At 36.1% G+C, this 22,394-nt stretch overlaps 2 pseudogenes; both read left to right on the top strand.

Moving 5' to 3' along the window:
• The first annotated feature begins 17,251 nt into the window (after nucleotides 1-17,251).
• LOC122810826 lies at nucleotides 17,252-18,423 on the top strand (annotated as a pseudogene).
• A 146-nt stretch (nucleotides 18,424-18,569) lies between these two features.
• LOC122810825 lies at nucleotides 18,570-22,204 on the top strand (annotated as a pseudogene).
• Nucleotides 22,205-22,394: the final 190 nt, after the last annotated feature.

Genomic DNA, 22,394 nt, shown 5'->3' with positions numbered 1-22,394 from the left:
AGGCCCTATGCCTGTATTCTGTCGCCTACAGGTTTTTGAGGGGAGATCTATGCCTGGCATACAGGGCATTGTCAGACCCAACTCTGATGGGCTTCCTGCATATCCTCAAAACAAACAGTACCAGAACTACCCATTCTAAATACTTAAACCTTGCCTGTGATATAAATAGGATCTGCTGGATAGATAGGGATGTATTCCAGAGACTACCCCATCTATGGAATAGGCTACCAATGCATGTGAAGCCAAGTTCCTCCCTAACCCAATTCAAATGCAACTTGGACAATTTGATGGGAAACCAGAAGTTCATCCCTGGTTTGGGACCTATGTCTCTAATGGACACAGGTAACCTCATCTCCCAGGACCCTGCTTACACTTATCAAGGGGATCAGAATTTTTCAGAGATTTGGGATGCAAGGCTAGGCTTAAAAAGGCCCTTGTGGTTTTAACCTAGTAAACACCTATGAACCTATAAACGTAAAGAAGTTCGAAGAAGTGAAATTGGTACATATTACAGAGCATTACAGGAGCAAGTTAAAACACAAAAGGACTGATATAAGAATAACAGGCAGTGTCTGGTGAATATCACACAACATTACTGATGCCATATTTACCTTGCAAACATCATAGGTTATCACTGCATAAACTCTATACCATCCTGAACCAGTTATATTGAGTGCTAGTAAGCTTGTTAAGTTGTATTTCAATTCCCACAACCAAACACCAGTAACCTCCAAGGACAGTAAGCGTGTTCTCAGTGCATAATATGCTGCATCCTGAACAAATTCTAATATTTTTATACTCGCCATGTCATGTGGCCAAAGTCAGCATCCTGACTCTCACATTTCCAGCATGAATTGCCTAATGAGCCCCTTCCCCTGAACAGTCTATGCAGGGAATTCTGTCACTGATGATCTAATTTGTAATCCGTGAAAGCTGGAATGGGAACACTCAAAAGTGAGGCAATGTAATTATAGTATTCAAAAAGCATTTAAGTCACAGAGCTTCATTTCCATAACATGTACATGCTGTTAGATAACTATAGATACCCCTTAACAGACCTTTCTGACAAGTTCTAGTGTACAGAAACTGTTGAACTGATGATGATGATGACGTTGACGTAAGAACACATGACAGTACTTGAGAAGGTGGATTAACTGCTAAGACGTGAAAAAAAAAAACATTAAGTATAGAATATGCCAGAATTTACAGTCTGCTGCAGTAATTCTGTGTCTACATGCTTGAAACATTAGGAGATGAGGTTGGTCTGAAGCATACAAATCACGCCAAAAAAAAATCCTCGGTTAACCTTTTGGTTTGTAGTCAAGTACAATGGGTTGATCCATATACTGTCCCAAGAACAAGAAGAGTGTCCCTTATGTTTCCCAAAAACCTCCCTACCATCCCTATTTCCTGGGTCCCAGACTTTGTTCCTTTTATTTTGGGCAAGAATTAAATTCTGTAATTACATCATTTACAATTCCATAAGCAACCTTCTAGGTGGCAGTAATGCTGTAGGCAATAATGATTCTGAAACATATGCTGTCCTGATATATCTTCTTAGATATAGAGCCTTAAGACCCCCCCCCCCTCCCATTACTAGGGCCCATAAGCCTTTTGTGAGACACTGTGGGTATCTTGTTATCACATAAAAAGAATAAACACAACCACTGAAACTACAGTTGGATACAGGGTTTTTTTTCAATAAAGGGGATATTCTTAGCAACAAACAGGCATTTGGGAAGGACACACATCTTGGTATCTTGTATCTTGGGTAGTGAATGAAGATAGACTTTCCTCCATTCTAATCTGCTTGCCCTTCTGGATTGCAGTAGTTTTTTGAGATTCTACTCTTTAAGTTCTCAAATATTCCTGGAGAGCTGAATTTCCACTTAACTGTGTGAACACACCACTGCAACATTTTTCTCTGTTAAAAAAGGATAATGTGCTTTAGAATTTGCATTAGGGGATAAAAGAACATTTGTACGGATTAATTGTAAAAGGGCACAGATGTGATCAAAGCCATACATGGTGTTAAGATTGAGGAGAAATGCCCTTAAGCCACATCACTCCTTCGTCCTCAAACTGTTAGAAAGAAATGGAAGTGGTACCATTAATACTGATACCATTGGAGGTGGTACCATTAATACTTATACCACTGGAGGTGGTACCATTAATACTTATACCATTGGAGGTGGTACCATTAATACTGATACCATTGGAGGTGGTACCATTAATACTGATATCATTGGAGGTGGTACCATTAATATTAATACCATTGGAGGTAGTACCATTAATACTTATATCATTGGAGGTGGTACCATTAATATTGATACCATTGGAGGTGGTACCGTTAATACTGATACCATTGGAGGTGGTACTATTAATACTGATAACATTGGAGGTGGTATCAATAATATTGATACCATTAGAGGTGGTACCATTAATACTTATACCATTGGAGGTGGTACCATTAATACTGATACTATTGGAGGTGGTACCATTAATACTGATACCACTGGAGGTGGTACTATTAATACTGATAACATTGGAGGTGATATCAATAATATTGATACCACTGGAGGTGCTACGATTAATATTGATAACACTGGAGGTGGCACAATTAATACTGATACCATTGGAGGTGATGCCATTAATATTAATACCATTGGAGGTGATACCATTAATACTGATAGCATTGGAGGTGATACCCTTAATATTAATACCATTTGAGTTGGTACCATTAATATTGATACCATTGGAGGTGGTGCCATTAATATTGATACCATTGGAAGTGGTACCATTAATACTGATACCATTGGAGGTGGCACCATTAATACTGATAATATTTGAGGTGGTACCACTAATATTGGTACTTTTGGAGGTGCTACAATTAATATTGATTATACTTGAAGTGGTACCATTAATACTGATACCATTGGAGGTGGTACCATAAATATTAATACCATTGTAGATGGTACCATTAATACTGATACCATTGAAGGTGGTACCATTAATATTAATACCATTGGAGGTGGTACCATTAATATTGTTATTAGTGGAGGTGGTGCCCTTAATATTGATACCATCGGAGATGACACCATCAATACTGATACCATTGGAGGTGGAACCATTAATACTGATAACATTGGAGGTGATACCATTAATATTGATACCATTTGAGGTGGTAACATTAATATTGATACCATTTGAGGTGGTACCATTAAAACTGATACCATTGGAGTTGGTACCATAAATATTGATGCCATTGTAGGTGTTACCATTAATATTGATAGCATTGGAGGTGTTACCATTAATATTAATACCACTGGAGGTGGTACCATTAATATTGATACCATTGCAGGTGGTACAATTAAAATTGATGACATTGGAGTTGGTAACCATAATACTAATACCATTTGAGGTGGTACCATTAATATTGATACCATTGGAGGTGGTACCATTAATACTGATACCATTACAGGTGGTACCATTAATACTCATACCATTGCATGTGGTACCATTAATATTAATACCAGTGGAGGAGGTACCATTAATATTGATAACATTGGAGGTGGTACCATTAAAACTGACACCATTGGAGGTGGTACCATTTATATTGATACCATTGGAGGTGGTACCATTTATATTGATACCATTGGAGGTGGTACCATTAATACTGATACCAGTGGAGATGGCACCATTAATACTGATACCACTGAAGGTGGTTCCATTAACATTAATAATATTAGAGGTGGTACCATTAAGACTGATACCATTTGAGGTGGTACAATTAATATTAATACCATTGGAGGTGGTACCATTACTACTCATACCAATGGAGGTGGTACCATCAATATTGATACCATTGGAGGTGGTACCATTAATATTAATACCATTGGAAGTGGTACCTTTAATGCTAATACCGTTGGAAGAGCTACCATTAATAATGATACCATTGGAGGTGGTACCATAAATATTCATACCATTGCAGGTGATACCATTAATATTTATAACATTGGAGGTAGTACAATTAATATTAATACCATTTGAGGTGGAACTATTAATACTGATACCTTTGGAGGTGGTACCATTAATTCTGATAACATTGGATGTGGTAGCATTAATACTGATATCACTGGAGGTGGTACCATTAATATTGATAACACTGGAGTTGGTACCATTAATATTAATACCACTGGAGGTGGTACCATTAAATATTGATTCCAATGGAGGTGGTACCATTAATATTAATACCATTGGAGGTGGTAACATTAATATTAATACCATTGGAGGTGGTACTGTTAACAACGATGCCATTGGAGGTGCTACCATTAATATTGATACCATTGGTGGTGGTACCATTAATACAGATACCATGGGAGGAAGTACTATAAATATTGATATCATTGCAGGTGGTACCATTAATATTGATAACATTGGAGGTGGTACCATTAATATTAATACCATTGGACATGGTACCATTAATATTGATACCATTGGAGGTTGTACCATTAATACAGATACCATTGGAGGTAGTACCATTAATATTGAAAACATTAGAGGTGGTACCATTAATACTGATACTATTGGAGGTGGTACCATTAATAGTGATACCATTGGAGGTGGTACCATTAATACCAATACAATTGGAGGTGGTACCATTAAAACTGATAACATTGGAGGTGATACCATTAATATTGATACCATTTGAAGTGGTAACATTAATATTGATACCATTCGAGGTGGTACCATCAAAACTGATACCATTGGAGGTGGTACCATAAATTTTAATGCCATTGCAGGTAGTACCATTAATATTGATACCAGTGGAGATTGTACCATTAATATTAATACCATTGGAGGTGGAACCATTAATATTGATACCATGGACGTGGCACCATTAATATTGATACCATTGCAGGTGGTACCATTAATATTGATGACACTGGAGGTGGTACCATTAATACTGATACAACTGGAGGTGGTACCATTAATATTGATACCTTTGGATGTGGTACCATTAATACTGATACTATTGCAGCTGGTACCATTAATATTCATACCATTGCAGGTGGTACCATTACTATTATAACTGTGGAGGTGGTACCAGTAATATTGATGACATTGTAGGTGGTACCATTATTACTGATACCATTGGAGATGACACCATTAATATTGATACCACTGGAGGTGGTACCAGTAATACTAAAAACACTGTAGGTGGTATCATTAATAAAATTACCATTGGAGTTGGTACAATTAATATTGATAACACTGGAGGTGGTAACGTTAATACTGATATCATTGGAGATGGTACAATTAATACTAATTCCATTGGAGGTGGTACCATTTATATTCATACCAATGGAGATGGTACCATAAATATTCATACAATTGGAGGTGGTACCGTTATTATTAATACCGTTTGAAGTGGTACCATTAATACTGATGCCATTGGAGGAACTACCATTAATAATGATACCACTGGAGGTGGTACCATAAATATTAATACTATTGCAGGTGCTACTATTAATATTTATAACATTGGAGGTGGTATAATTAATACCAATACCATTGGAGGCAGTACCATTAAAACTGATAGCATTGGAGGTGATACCATTAATACTGATACCATTTGAAGTGGTAACATTAATATTGATACCATTCGAGGTGGTACCATTAAAACTGATACCAATGGAGGTGGTACCATAAATTTTAATGCCATTGCAGGTAGTACCATTAATATTGATACCATTGGAGATTGTACCATTAATATTAATCCCATTGGAGGTGGAACCATTAATATTGATACCATGGTCGTGGCACCATTAATATTGATACCATTGTAGGTGGTACCATTAATATTGATGACACTGGAGGTGGTACCATTAATACTGATACATTTGGAGGTGGTACCATTAATATTGATACCTTTGGATGTGGTATCATTAATACTGATACCATTGCAGCTGGTACCATTAATATTCATACCATTGCAGGTGGTACCATTACTATTATAACTGTGGAGGTGGTACCAGTAATATTGATAACATTGTAGGTGGTACCATTATTACTGATACCATTGGAGATGGCACCATTAATATTGATACCACTGGAGGTGGTACCAGTAATACTAAAAACACTGTAGGTGGTATCATTAATAAAGATACCATTGGAGGTGGTACAATTAATATTGATAACACTGGAGGTGGTACCGTTAATACTGATACCATTGGAGGTGGTACAATTAATACTAATTCCATTGGAGGTGGTACCATTTATATTCGTACCAATGGAGATGGTACCATTAATATTCATACAATTGAAGGTGGTACCATTATTATTAATACCGTTTGAAGTGGTACCATTAATACTGATACCATTGGAGGAACTACCATTAATAATGATACCACTGGAGGTGGTACCATAAATATTAATACTATTGCAGGTGACACTATTAATATTTATAACATTGGAGGGGGTACAATTAATATTAATACCATTGGAGGTGGTACCATTATTATTGATACTTTTGGAGGTGGTACCATTAATATTGATAACACAGGAGGTGGTACCATTAATACTAATACAATTGGAGGTAATACAAATAATTTTGATAACATTGGAGGTGCTACCATTAATATTGATACCATTGGAGGTGGTACCATTAATATTGATACCAATGGAGGTGGTACCATTAATATTGATACCATTGGAGGTGGTACCATTAATATTAATACCATTGGAGGTGGTACCATTAACACTGATGCCAGTGGACGTGGTACTATAAATATTGATATCATTGCAGGTGGTACCATTAATATTGATAACATTGAAGGTGGTACCATTAATATTAATACCACTGGAGGTGGTACCATTAATATTGATACCATTGGACGTGGTACCATTTATATTGATACCATTGGAGGTGGAACCATTAATACAGATACCATTGGAGGTCGTACCATTAATATTGGTAACATTAGAGGTGGTAGCAATACCGATACCATTGGAGATGGTACCATTATTATTGATACCATAGGAGGTAGTACCATTAATACTAATACCATTGGAGGTCGTACCATTACTACTGACAACATTGGAGGTGATACCATTGATATTGATACCATTTGAGGTGGTAAATTAATATTGATGCCATTCAAGGTGGTACCAATAAAACTGATATCATTGGAGGTGGCACCATAAATATTGATGCCATTACATGTGGTACTATTAATATTGATACCATTGGAGGTGGTACCATTAATATTAAAACCATTGGAGGTGGTTCCATTAATATAGATACCACAGACATGGTACCATTAATATTGACACCATTGCAGGTGGTACCATTAATATTGATGACACTGGAGGTGATACCATAAATACTGATCCCATCGGAGGTGGTACCATTAATTCTGATACCATTGCAGGTGGCACCATTAATACTCATACCTTTGCAGGTGGTACCATTAATATTAATACCAGTGGAGGTGGTGCCAATAATATTGATAATATTGGAGGTGTCACCATTAAGACTGATACCATTGGACGTGGTACCATTAATATTGATACCATTGGAGGTGGTGCCATTAATACAGATACCATTGGAGGTAGTACCATTAATATTGAAAACATTAGATGTGGTACTGTTAATACTGATACCATTGGAGGTGGTACCATTAATAGTGGAACTGTTGGAGGTGATACCATTAATACCAATACCATTGGAGGTGGTACCATTAAAACTGATAACATTGGAGGTGATACCATTAATATTGATACCATTTGAAGTGGTAACATTAATATTGATACCATTCGAGATGGTACCATTAAAACTGATACCATTGGAGGTGGTACCATAAATTTTAATGCCATTGCAGGTAGTACCATTAATATTGATTCCATTGGAGGTGGTACCATTAATATTAATACCATTGGAGGTGGAACCATTAATATTGATACCATGGACGTGGCACCATTAATATTGATACCATTGCAGGTGGTACCATTAATATTGATGATATTGGAGGTGGTACCATTAATACTGATAAAATTTGAGGTGGTACCATTAATATTGATACCATTGGAGATGGTACCATTAATACTGATACCATTGGAGGTGGAACCATTAATATTGATACCATTACAGGTGATACCATTACTATTAATACCAGTGGAGGTGGTACCAGTAATATTGATAATATTGTAGGTGGTACCATTATCATTGCTACCACTGGAGGTGGTACCATTAATACTGATACCATCGGAGGAGATACCATTAATATTAGTACCACTGAAAGTGGTATCATTAATAATGATACCAATGGAGGTGGTACCATTATTATTGATAACACTGGAGGTAGTACCATCAATATTAATACCATTGGAGGTGGTACAATTAATATTAATACCACTGGAGGTGGTACCATTAATTTTGATACCACTGGAGGTGGTACCATTAATACTGATACCATTGGAGGTGGTACCATAAATATTAATACCATTGAAGGTGGTATCATTAATATTGATACCACTGGAGATGGTACTATTAATATTTATATCATTGCAGGTGGTACCATTAATATTGATAACATTGAAGGTGGTACCATTAATATTAATACCATTGGAGGAACTACCATTAATAATGATACCACTGGAGGTGGTACCATAAATATTAATACTATTGCAGGTGACACTATTAATATTTATAACATTGGAGGTGGTACAATTAATATTAATACCATTGGAGGTGGTACCATTATTATTGATACCTTTGGAGGTGGTACCATTAATATTGATAACACAGGAGGTGGTACCATTAATACTAATACAATTGGAGGTAATGCAAATAATTTTGATAACATTGCAGGTGCTACTATTAATATTGATACCATTGGAGGTGGTACCATTAATATTGATACCAATGGAGGTGGTACCATTAATATTGATACCATTGGAGGTGGTACCATTAATATTAATACCATTGGAGGTGGTACCATTAACACTGATGCCAGTGGACGTGGTACTATAAATATTTATATCATTGCAGGTGGTACCATTAATATTGATAACATTGAAGGTGGTACCATTAATATTAATACCACTGGAGGTGGTACCATTAATATTGATACCACTGGACGTGGTACCATTTATATTGATACCATTGGAGGTGGAACCATTAATACAGATACCATTGGTGGTCGTACCATTAATATTGGTAACATTAGAGGTGGTAGCAATACCGATACCATTGGAGGTGGTACCATTATTATTGATACCATAGGAGGTAGTACCATTAATACTAATACCATTGGAGGTCGTACCATTAATACTGACAACATTGGAGGTGATACCATTGATATTGATACCATTTGAGGTGGTAAATTAATATTGATGCCATTCAAGGTGGTACCATTAAAACTGATATCATTGGAGGTGGCACCATAAATATTGATGCCATTACATGTGGTACTATTAATATTGATACCATTGGAGGTGGTACCATTAATATTAAAACCATTGGAGGTGGTTCCATTAATATAGATACCACAGACATGGTACCATTTATATTGACACCATTGCAGGTGGTACCATTAATATTGATGACACTGGAGGTGATACCATAAATACTGATCCCATCGGAGGTGGTACCATTAATTCTGATACCATTGCAGGTGGCACCATTAATACTCATACCTTTGCAGGTGGTACCATTAATATTAATACCAGTGGAGGTGGTGCCAATAATATTGATAATATTGGAGGTGTGACCATTAAGACTGATACCATTGGACGTGGTACCATTAATATTGATACCATTGGAGGTGGTGCCATTAATACAGATACCATTGGAGGTAGTACCATTAATATTGAAAACATTAGATGTGGTACTGTTAATACTGATACCATTGGAGGTGGTACCATTAATAGTGAAACTGTTGGAGGTGATACCATTAATACCAATACCATTGGAGGTGGTACCATTAAAACTGATAACATTGGAGGTGATACCATTAATATTGATACCATTTGAAGTGGTAACATTAATATTGATACCATTCGAGATGGTACCATTAAAACTGATACCATTGGAGGTGGTACCATAAATTTTAATGCCATTGCAGGTAGTACCATTAATATTGATTCCATTGGAGGTGGTACCATTAATATTAATACCATTGGAGGTGGAACCATTAATATTGATACCATGGACGTGGCACCATTAATATTGATACCATTGCAGGTGGTACCATTAATATTGATGATATTGGAGGTGGTACCATTAATACTGATAAAATTTGAGGTGGTACCATTAATATTGATACCATTGGAGATGGTACCATTAATACTGATACCATTGCAGCTGGTACCATTAATATTCATACCATTGCAGGTGATACCATTACTATTATACCTGTGGAGGTGGTACCAGTAATATTGATAACATTGTAGGTGGTACCATTATTACTGGTACCACTGGAGATGGCACCATTAATATTGATACCACTGGAGGTGGTACCAGTAATACTAAAAACATTGTAGGTGGTATCATTAATAAAGATACCATTGGAGGTGGTACAATTAATATTGATAACATTGGAGGTGGTACCATTAATACTGATACCATTGGAAGTGGTACAGTTAATACTAATTCCATTGGAGGTGGTACCATTTATATTCATACCAATGGAGGTGGTACCATTAATATTCATACCATTGGAAGTGGTACCATTATTATTAATACCATTTGAAGTGGTACCATTAATACTGATACCATTGGAGGAGCTACCATTAATAATGATACCACTGGAGGTGGTACCATAAATATTAATACCATTGCAGGTGATACTATTAATATTTATAACATTGGAGGTGGTACAATTAATATTAATACCATTGGAGGCGGTACCATTATTATTGATACATTTGGAGGTGGTACCATTAATACTGATACAAATGGAGGTAATACAAATAATTTTGATAACATTGGAGGTGCTACCATTAATATTGATACCATTGGAGGTGGTGCCATTAATATTAATACCATTGGAGGTGTTAACATTAACAGTGATGCCAGTGGAGGTGGTACCATAAATATTGATATCATTGCAGGTGGTACCATTAATATTGATAACATTGAAGGTGGTACCATTAGTATTAATACCACTGGAGGTGGTACCATTAATATTGATACCATTGGACGTGGTACCATTTATCCTGATACCATTGGAGGTGGAACCATTAATACAGATACCATTGGAGGTTATACCATTAATATTGATAACATTAGAGGTGGTAGCAATACCGATACCATTGGAGGTGGTACCATTATTATTGATACCATAGGAGGTAGTACCATTAATACTAATACCATTGGAGGTTGTACCATTAATACTGATAACATTGGTGGTGATACCATTGATATTGATACCATTTGAGGTGGTAACATTAATATTGATACCATTCGAGGTGGTACCATTAAAACTGATATAATTGGAGGTGGCACCATAAATATTGATGCCATTGCATGTGGTACTATTAATATTGATACCATTGGAGGTGGTACCATTAATATTAAAACCATTGGAGGTGGTACCATTAATATTGATACCATGGACATGGTACCATCAATATTAATACCATTGGAGAAGGTACCATTAATATTGATACCATTGGACGTGGTACCATTAATATTGATACCATAGCAGGTGGTACCATTAAAAGTGATAATATTAGAGTTGGTACCATTAATACTGATACCATTGGAGGTGCTACCATTAATATTCATAACATTACAGGTGGTACCATTAATACTGATACCATTGGAGGTGGTACCATAAATTTTGATACCATTGCAGGTGTTACCATTAGTACTGATACCATTGGAGGTGGTACCATTAATATTAATACCACTGGAGGTGGTACCATTAATATTGATACCATTGGAGGTGGTACCATTAATATTGATACCATTGGAGGTGGTACCATAAATATTGATACCATTGCAGGTGATACCATTAATAATGATACCATTGGAGGTGGTACCATTAATATTGATAACATTGGAGTGGTACCATTAATATTTATACCATTGGAGGTGGTAACATTAATATTTATACCATTGGAGGTGGTACCATTAATATTGATACCATTGGAGGTGGTACCATTAATATTGATACCATTGCAGGTGGTACCATTAATATTGATAACATTGGAGGTGGTACCATTAATACTGATACCACTGGAGGTGGTACCATTAATATTGATACCATTGGAGGTGGTACCATAAATATTGATAACATTGAAGGTGGTACCATTATTATTGATAACACTGGAGGTAGTACCATCAATATTAATACCATTGGAGAAGGTACCATTAATATTGATAACTTTGGAGGTGGTACCACTAATACTGATACCATTGGAGGTGGTACCATAAATATTGATACCATTGCAGGTGGTACCATTAATATTAGTAACACTGGAGGTGGTACCATTAATATTGATATAATTGGAGGTGGTACCATTAATACTGATGCCACTGCAGTGATACCATTAGTGCTGAAACCATTGCAGGCTGTACCATTAATATTAATACCACCGGAGGTGGTACCATTAATATTGATAATAATGGAGGTGTTACCATTAATACTGATACCATTGGAGGTGGTACCATAAATATTGATAACATTGGAGGTGGTACCATTAATATTAATACCATTAGAGGTGGTACCATTAATATTGATAGCATTGAAGGTTGTGCCACTATTACTGATACTATTGCAGGTGGTACCATTAATATTAATACCACTGGATAAGGTACCATTAATACTGATACCATTGCAGGTGGTACCATTAATACTGATACTATTGCAGGTGGTACTATTAATACTGATACCATTGGAGTTGGTGCCATTATTATTGATACAGTTGATGGTGGTCCCATTAATAATGATACCACTGGAGGTGGTACAATAAATACTGATACCAATGGAGGTGGTACCATTAATATTGATACCGTTGGAGGTGGTACCATTAATACTGATACCATTGAATGTGGTACCAATAATAATGATACCACTGTAGGTGGTACCATTAATATTGATACAATTGGAGGTGGTACCATTAATATTGAAAACATTGGAGGTAGTACCATTAATATAAATACCACTGGAGTTGGTAACATTAATATTGATAACATTGGAAGTGATACCATTAATATTGATACCAATGGAGGTGGTACCAATAATATTGATATAATTGAAGGTGGTACCATTAATATTAATACCATTGGAGGTGGTACCATTAATACAATTGGAGGTGGTGCCATTAATACTGATACCATTGAAGGTTACCATTAATAATGATACCACTGGAGGTGGTACCATTAATATTGATAACATTGGAGGTGGTACCATGAATATTAAAACTATTGGAGTTGGTACCATTAATATTGATAACATTGGAGGTGGTACAATTAATATTAATACCATTGGAGGTGGTACCATTAATATTGATACCATTGGAGGTGGTACCATTAATATTAGTATGACTGGAGGTGGTACCATCAATATTGACACCATTGGAGGTGGTACCATTAATATTAGTATGACTGGAGGTGGTACCATCAATATTGACACCATTGGAGGTGGTACCATGAATATTAATACCACTGGAGGTGGTACCATTAATACTGATACCATTGCAGGTGTTACCATTAATATTGATACCATTGGGTGTGAGACTATTAATATCAATACCAGTGGAGGTGGTACCATTTATATTGATACCACTGGAGGTGGTACCATTATTACTGATACCATTGGAGGTGATACCATTAATATTGATAACATTGGAGGTGGTACCTTTAATACTGATACCATTAGAGGCTGTACCATTAATATTGATACTATTGGAGGTGGTACCTTTAATACTGATACCATTGGAGGTGGTACCATTAATACTGATACCATTGCATGTGGTAGCATTAATAGTGATACCATTGGTGGCTGTACCATTAATATTAATACCATTGGAGGTGGTGCCATTAATATTGCTACCACTGGAGGTGGTACCATTAATACTGATACCATTGGAGGTGGTACCATTAATATTAATACCAATGGAGGTGGGACCATTAATATTGATACCATTGATGGTGGTACCATTAATACTGATACCACTGTAGGTGGTACCATTAATATTAATACCATAGGAGCTAATTCCATTAATATTGATACCATTGGAGGTGGAATCATTAATATTTGTAAGATTGGATGTGGTACCATTAATATGATAACATTGGAGTTGGTACTATTAATACTGATAGCATTGAAGGTGGTACCATTAATATTAATACCATTGGAGGAGGAACCATTAATATTGATACAGTTGGAGGTGGTACCATTAATATTGATACCATTGCAGGTGGTACCATTAATACTGATAATATTGGAGGTGGTAAAATTAATACTGATACTATTGGAGGTGGTACCATTAATATTGATACCACTGGACATGGTACCATTAATATTGATACCACTGCAGGTGGTACCATTTATATTGATAACATTAGAGGTGGTACCATTAATACTGATACCATTGCAGCTTTTACCATAAATATTGATACCATTGGACATGGTACCATTAATATTGATACCACTGCAGGTGGTACCATTTATATTGATAACATTAGAGGTGGTACCATTAATACTGATACCATAGCAGCTGTTACCGTACATATTGAGACCACTGGATGCGGTACCATTAATATTGAAAAAATTGGAGGTGCTACCATCAATACTGATACCATTGGAGGTGGTACCATTAATATTGAAACCATTGGAGGTGGTACCATTAATACTCATACCATTGCAGGTGGTAGCTTTAATATTAATACCAGTGGATGTGGTACTATTAATATTGATAACATTGGAGGTTGTACCACTGATATTGATAACATTGGAGGTGGTACCATTAATACTGATACCATTGGAGGTGGTACCATTAATATTAATACCATTGGAGGTGGTACCATTAGTATTGATACCAATGGAGGTGGTATCATTAATATTGATACCATTGGAGGTGGTACCATTAATATTAATACCATTGGACATGGTACCATTAAAACTGATACCATTGGAGCTGGTACCATTAACACTGATACCATTAGAGATGGTTCCATAAATATTGATACCATTGCAGGTGGTGCCATTAATATTTATAACATTGGAGGTGGTACCATTAATACTGATACCATTGGAGGTGGTACCATTAATACTGATAACATTTGAGCAGGTACCATTAATATTGATACCATTAGAGGTGATACCATTAATATTGATAAAAATGGAGGTTGTACCATTAATACTGATACCATTGGAGGAGATACCATTAATATTAGTACCACTGAAAGTGGTATCATTAATAATGATACCAATGGAGGTGGTACCGATAATATTGATACCATTGGAGGTGGTACAATTAATATTAATACCACTGGAGGTGGTACCATTAATACTGATACTATTGGAGGTGGTACCATTAATATTGATACCATTGGAGGTGGTACCATTAATACTGAAACTATTGCAGGTGGTACCATTAATATTGATTACATTGGAGGTGGCACCTTTTTTATTAATACCATTGCTTGTGGCACCATTTATATTGATACCATTGGACATGGTACCATTAATATTGATACCACTGCAGGTGGTACCATTTATATTGATAACATTAGAGGTGGTGCCATTAATACTGATACCATTGCAGCTGTTACCATAAATATTGATACCATTGGATGTGGTACCATTAATACTGATACCATTGGAGGTGGCACCATAAATAATACCATTGGAGGTGGTACTATTAATACTGATACCATTGGAGGTGGTACCATTAATATTGAAACAATTGCAGGTGGTACCATCAATACTGATACCATTGGAGATGGTACCATTAATACTAATATCATTGCAGGTGGTACCATTAATATTAATACCAGTGGAGGTGGTACTATTAATATTGATAACATTGGAGGTGGTACCATTAATACTGATACCATTGGAGGTGGTAGCATTATTATTGATACCATTGGAGGTGGTACCATTAATATTAATACCATTGGAGGTGGTATCATTAATATTGATACCATTGGAGGTGGTACCATTATTATTGATACCATTGGAGGTGGTACCATTAACACTGATACCATTGGAGGTGGTACTATTAATATTGATACCATCGGAGGGGGTACCATTAATACTGAAAACATTGGAGGTGGTATCATTAATATTGATAACATTGGAGGTTGTACCACTGATATTGATAACATTGGAGGTGGTACCATTAATACTGATACCATTGGAGGTGGTACCATTAATATTAATACCATTGGAGGTGGTACCATTAGTATTGATACCAATGGAGGTGGTATCATTAATATTGATACCATTGGAGGTGGTACCATTAATATTAATACCATTGGACATGGTACCATTAAAACTGATACCATTGGAGCTGGTACCATTAACACTGATACCATTAGAGATGGTTCCATAAATATTGATACCATTGGAGGTGGTACAATTAATATTAATACCACTGGAGGTGGTACCATTAATTTTGATACCACTGGAGGTGGTACCATTAATACTGATACCATTGGAGGTGGTACCATAAATATTGATACCATTGGAGGTGGTACCATTAATTTTGATACCACTGGAGGTGGTACCATTAATACTGATACCATTGGAGGTGGTACCAAAAATATTGATACCATTGAAGGTGGTATCATTATTATTGATAACACTAGAGGTAGTACCATCAATATTAATACCATTGGAGGTGGTACCATTAATATTGATACCATTGGATGTGGTACCATTAATAATGATACCATAGCAGGTGGTACCATTAAAAATGATAATATTAGAGTTTGTACCATTAATACTGATACCATTGGAGGTGGTACCATTAATATTGATAACATTACAGGTGGTACCATTAATACTGATACCATTGGAGGTGGTACTATTAATATTAATACCACTGGAGGTGGTACCATTAATATTGATAACATTGGAGGTGGTACCATTAATATTGATACCATTGGAGTTGGTACCATTAATATTGATACCATTGGAGGTGGTACCATTAATATTAGTACAACTGGAGGTGGTACCATTAATATTGATACCATTGGATGTGGTACCATTAATATTAATACCAGGTGGTACCATTAATATTGATACCATTGGAGGTGGTACCATTAATACTGATACCATTGGAGGTGATACTATTAATATTGATACCGTTGGAGGTGGTACCATTAATACTGATACCATTGGAGGTGGTACCATTAATATTGATACCATTAGAGGTGGTACCATAAATTCTGATTCCATTTCAAGTGGCACCATTAATACTGATACTATTGCAGATGGTACCATTAATATTGATAACATTGCAGGTGGTACCATTAATACTGATACCATAGGAGGTGTTACCCTTAATACTGATACCACTGGAGGTGGTACCATTAATACTGATACCATTGGAGGTGGTACCATTAATATTGATAACATTGGATGTGCTACCATTAGCATTGATATCATTGGAGGTGGTGCCATTAATATTGATACCATTGGAGTTGGTACCTTAAATATTGATACCATTGCAGGTGGTACCATTAATATTAGTAAAATTGGAGGTGGTACCAATAATATTGATATAATTGGAGGTGTTACCATTAATACTGATACCATTGGAGGTGGTACCATTAATACTGATGCCAGTGCAGGTGGTACCATTAATATTGATACCATTGGAGGTGGTACCATTAATATTAATACCCTTGGAGGTGGTACCATTAATATTGATACCTTTGGAGGTGGTACCATTAATATTGATGCCATTGGAGGTGGTATCATTAATAGTGATACCATTGGAGGTGGTACCATTAATATTAGTGCGACTGGAGGTGGTACCATTATTATTGACACTATTGGAGGTGGTACCATTAATATTGATACCATTGGAGGTGGTACCATTAATATTGATACCATTGGAGGTGGTACCATTAATATTGATACCATTGGAGGTGGTACCATTAATATTGATACCATTGAGGTGGTACCATTAATATTGATACCATTGGAGGTGGTACCATTAATATTGATACCATTGGAGGTGGTACCATTAATATTGATACCATTGGAGGTGGTACCATTAATATTGATACCATTGGAGGTGGTACCATTAATATTGATACCATTGGAGGTGGTACCATTAATATTGATACCATTGGAGGTGGTACCATTAATATTGATACCATTGGAGGTGGTACCATTAATATTGATACCATTGGAGGTGGTACCATTAATATTGATACCATTGAGGTCGTACCATTAATATTGATACCATTGAAGGTGGTACCATTAATACTGATACCATTGGATGTGGTACCATTAATATTGATACCATTGGCGGTGGTCTCATTAATACTGATACAAGTGGAGGTGGTACCATTAATATTGATACCATTGGAGGTGGTACCATTAATATTGATACCATTGGAGGTGGTACCATTAATATTGATACCATTGGAGGTGGTACCATTAATATTGATACCATTGGAGGTGGTACCATTAATATTGATACCATTGGAGGTGGTACCATTAATATTGATACCATTGAGGTGGTACCATTAATATTGATACCATTGGATGTGGTACCATTAATATTGATACCATTGGAGGTGGTACCATTAATATTGATACCATTGGAGGTGGTACAATTAATACTGATACCATTGGATGTGGTACCATTAATATTGATACCATTGGAGGTGGTACCATTAATATTGATACCATTGTAAGTGGTACAATTAATATTGATACCATTGGAGGTGGTACCATTAATATTGATACCATTGGAGGTGGTACCATTAATATTGATACCATTGGAGGTGGTACCATTAATATTGATACCATTGGAGGTGGTACCATTAATATTGATACCATTGGAGGTGGTACCATTAATATTGATACCATTGGAGGTGGTACCATTAATATTGATACCATTGGTGGTACCATTAATATTGATACCATTGGAGGTGGTACCATTAATATTGATACCATTGAGGTGGTACCATTAATATTGATACCATTGGAGGTGGTACCATTAATATTGATACCATTGAGGTGGTACCATTAATATTGATACCATTGGAGTGGTACCATTAATACTGATACCATGGAGGTGGTACCATTAATATTGATACCATTGGAGGTGGTACCATTAATATTGATACCATTGAGGTGGTACCATTAATATTGATACCATTGAGGTGGTACCATTAATATTGATACCATTGGTGGTACCATTAATATTGATACCATTAATATTGAAAACATTGGAGGTGGTACCATTAATATCGATATCATTGTAGGTGGTACCATTAATATTGATACCATTGCAGGTGGTACCATTAATATTGATAACATTGGAGGTGGTACCATTAATACTGATACCATTGGAGGTGGTACCATTAATATTAATACCACTGGAGGTGGTACCATTAATATTGATACCATTGTATGTGGTAGTATTATTATTGATACCATTGGAGGTGGTACCATTAATACTCATGCCATTATAGGTGGTACCATTAAGAATGATAACACTGGAGGTGGTACCATTAATACTGATATTATTGGAGGTGGTACCATTAATATTGATATCATTGTAGGTGGTACCATTAATATTGATACCATTGGAGGTGGTACCATTAATATTGATACCATTGGAGGTGGCACCATTAATATTGATACCATTGGAGGTGGCACCATTAATACTGATACAATTGGTGGTGGTACCTTACATATTGATACCATTGTATGTGGTACCATTAATATTGATAACATTGGAGGTGGCACCATTAATATTGATACCAGTGCAGGTGGTACCATTAATATTGATACCACTAGATGTGGTACCGTTAGTACTGATACCATTGGAGGTGGTACCATTAATATTAATACCACTGGAGGTGGTACCATTAATATTGATACCATTGGAGGTGGTACCATTAATACTGATACCATTGGAGGTGGTACCATTAATATTGATACCATTGGAGGTGGTACCATTAATATTGATACCATTGGAGGTGGTACCATTAATATTGATAACATTGGAGGTGGTACCATTAATACTGATACCATTGGAGGTGGTACCATTAATACTGATACCACTGGAGGTGGTACCATTAATATTGATGCCATTGGAGGTGGTGCCATTAATATTGATACCATTGATGGTGGTACCATTAATAATGATACCACTGGAGGTGGTACCATTAATAATGATACCACTGGAGATGGTAGCATTAATATTAGTAACACTGGAGGTGGTACCATTAATATTGATATAATTGGAGGTGTTACCATTAATACGGATACCACTGGAGGTGGTACCATTAATACTGATACCATTGGAGGTGGTACCATAAATATTGTTACCATTGTAGGTGTTACCTTTAGTATTGATACCATTGGAGGTGGTGCCATTAATATTGCTTCCACTGGAGGTTGTACCATTAATACTGATACCATCGGAGGAGATACCATTAATATTGATACCATTGCATGTGGTAGTATTAATATTGATACCATTGGAGGTGGTACCATAAATATTGATAACATTGAAGGTGGTACCATTATTATTGATAACACTGGAGGTAGTACTATCAATATTCATACCATTGGAGGTGGTACCATTAATATTGATACCATTGAGGTGGTACCGATAATATTGATACCATTGGAGGTACCATTAACATTGATACCATTTGGGGTGATACCATTAATATTGATAAAAATGGAGGTTGTACCATTAATATTAATACCATTGAAGGTGGTATCATTAATATTGATACCAATGGAGGTAGTACCATCAATATTAATACCATTGGAGGTGGTACCATTAATATTGATATCATTGTAGGTGGTACCATTACTATTGATACCATTGCAGGTGATACCATTAAAAATTATAATATTAGAGTTTGTACCATTACTACTGATACAATTGAAGGGGTACCATTAATACTGATAACATTACAGGTGGTACCATTAATACTGATACCATTGGAGGTGGTACTATTAATATTAATACCACTGGAGGTGGTACCATTAATATTGATACCATTGGAGGTGGTACCATTCATACTGATACCACTGTAGGTGATACAATTAATATTGATACCATTGGAGGTGGTACCATTAATATTGATACCATTGAGGTGGTACCATTAATATTGATAACATTGGAGGTGGTACCATTAATATTAATACCATTGGAGATGTTACCATTACTATTGATACCATTGGAGGTGGTACCATTAATATTGATACCATTGGAGGTGGTACCATTAATATTGATACCATTGGAGGTGGTACCATTAATATTGATACCATTGGAGGTGGTACCATTAATACTGATACCATTGGAGGTGGTACCATTAATATTGATACCATTGGAGGTGGTACCATTAATATTGATACCATTGGAGGTGGTACCATTAATATTGATACCATTGGAGGTGGTACCATTAATATTGATACCATTGGAGGTGGTACCATTAATATTGATACCATTGGAGGTGGTACCATTAATATTGATACCATTGGAGGTGGTACCATTAATATTGATACCATTGGAGGTGGTACCATTAATATTGATACCATTGGAGGTGGTACCATTAATATTGATACCATTGGAGGTGGTACCATTAATATTGATACCATTTGAGTTGGTACCATTAATACTCATACCATTGGAGGTGATACCATTAATATTGATACCATTGGAGGTGGTACCATTAATACTGATACCATTGGAGGTGGTACCATTAATATTGATACCATTGGATGTGGTACCATTAATATTAATGCCATTGGAGGTGGTACCATTAATATTGATAACATTGAGGTGGTACCATTAATATTGATACCATTGGAGGTGGTACCATTAATATTGATACCATTGGAGGTGGTACCATTAATATTGATACCATTGAGGTGGTACCATTAATATTGATACCATTGAGGTGGTACCATTAATATTGATACCATTGGAGGTGGTACCATTAATATTGATACCATTGGAGGTGGTACCATTAATATTGATACCATTGGAGGTGGTACCATTAATATTGATACCATTGAGGTGGTACCATTAATACTGATACCATTGAGGTGGTACCATTAATATTGATACCATTGGAGGTGGTACCATTAATACTGATACCATTGGAGGTGGTACCATTAATATTGATACCATTGAGGTGGTACCATTAATACTGATACCTTTGGAGGTGG

Source organism: Protopterus annectens, chromosome 9.part0 (genome assembly GCF_019279795.1).
Source record: "Protopterus annectens isolate FY-2018-M chromosome 9.part0, PAN1.0, whole genome shotgun sequence".
Classification (NCBI taxonomy): domain Eukaryota; kingdom Metazoa; phylum Chordata; order Ceratodontiformes; family Protopteridae; genus Protopterus; species Protopterus annectens.
Note: the sequence above shows the minus strand (reverse complement) of the source record. Positions and strands in the feature narration are given on the sequence as shown.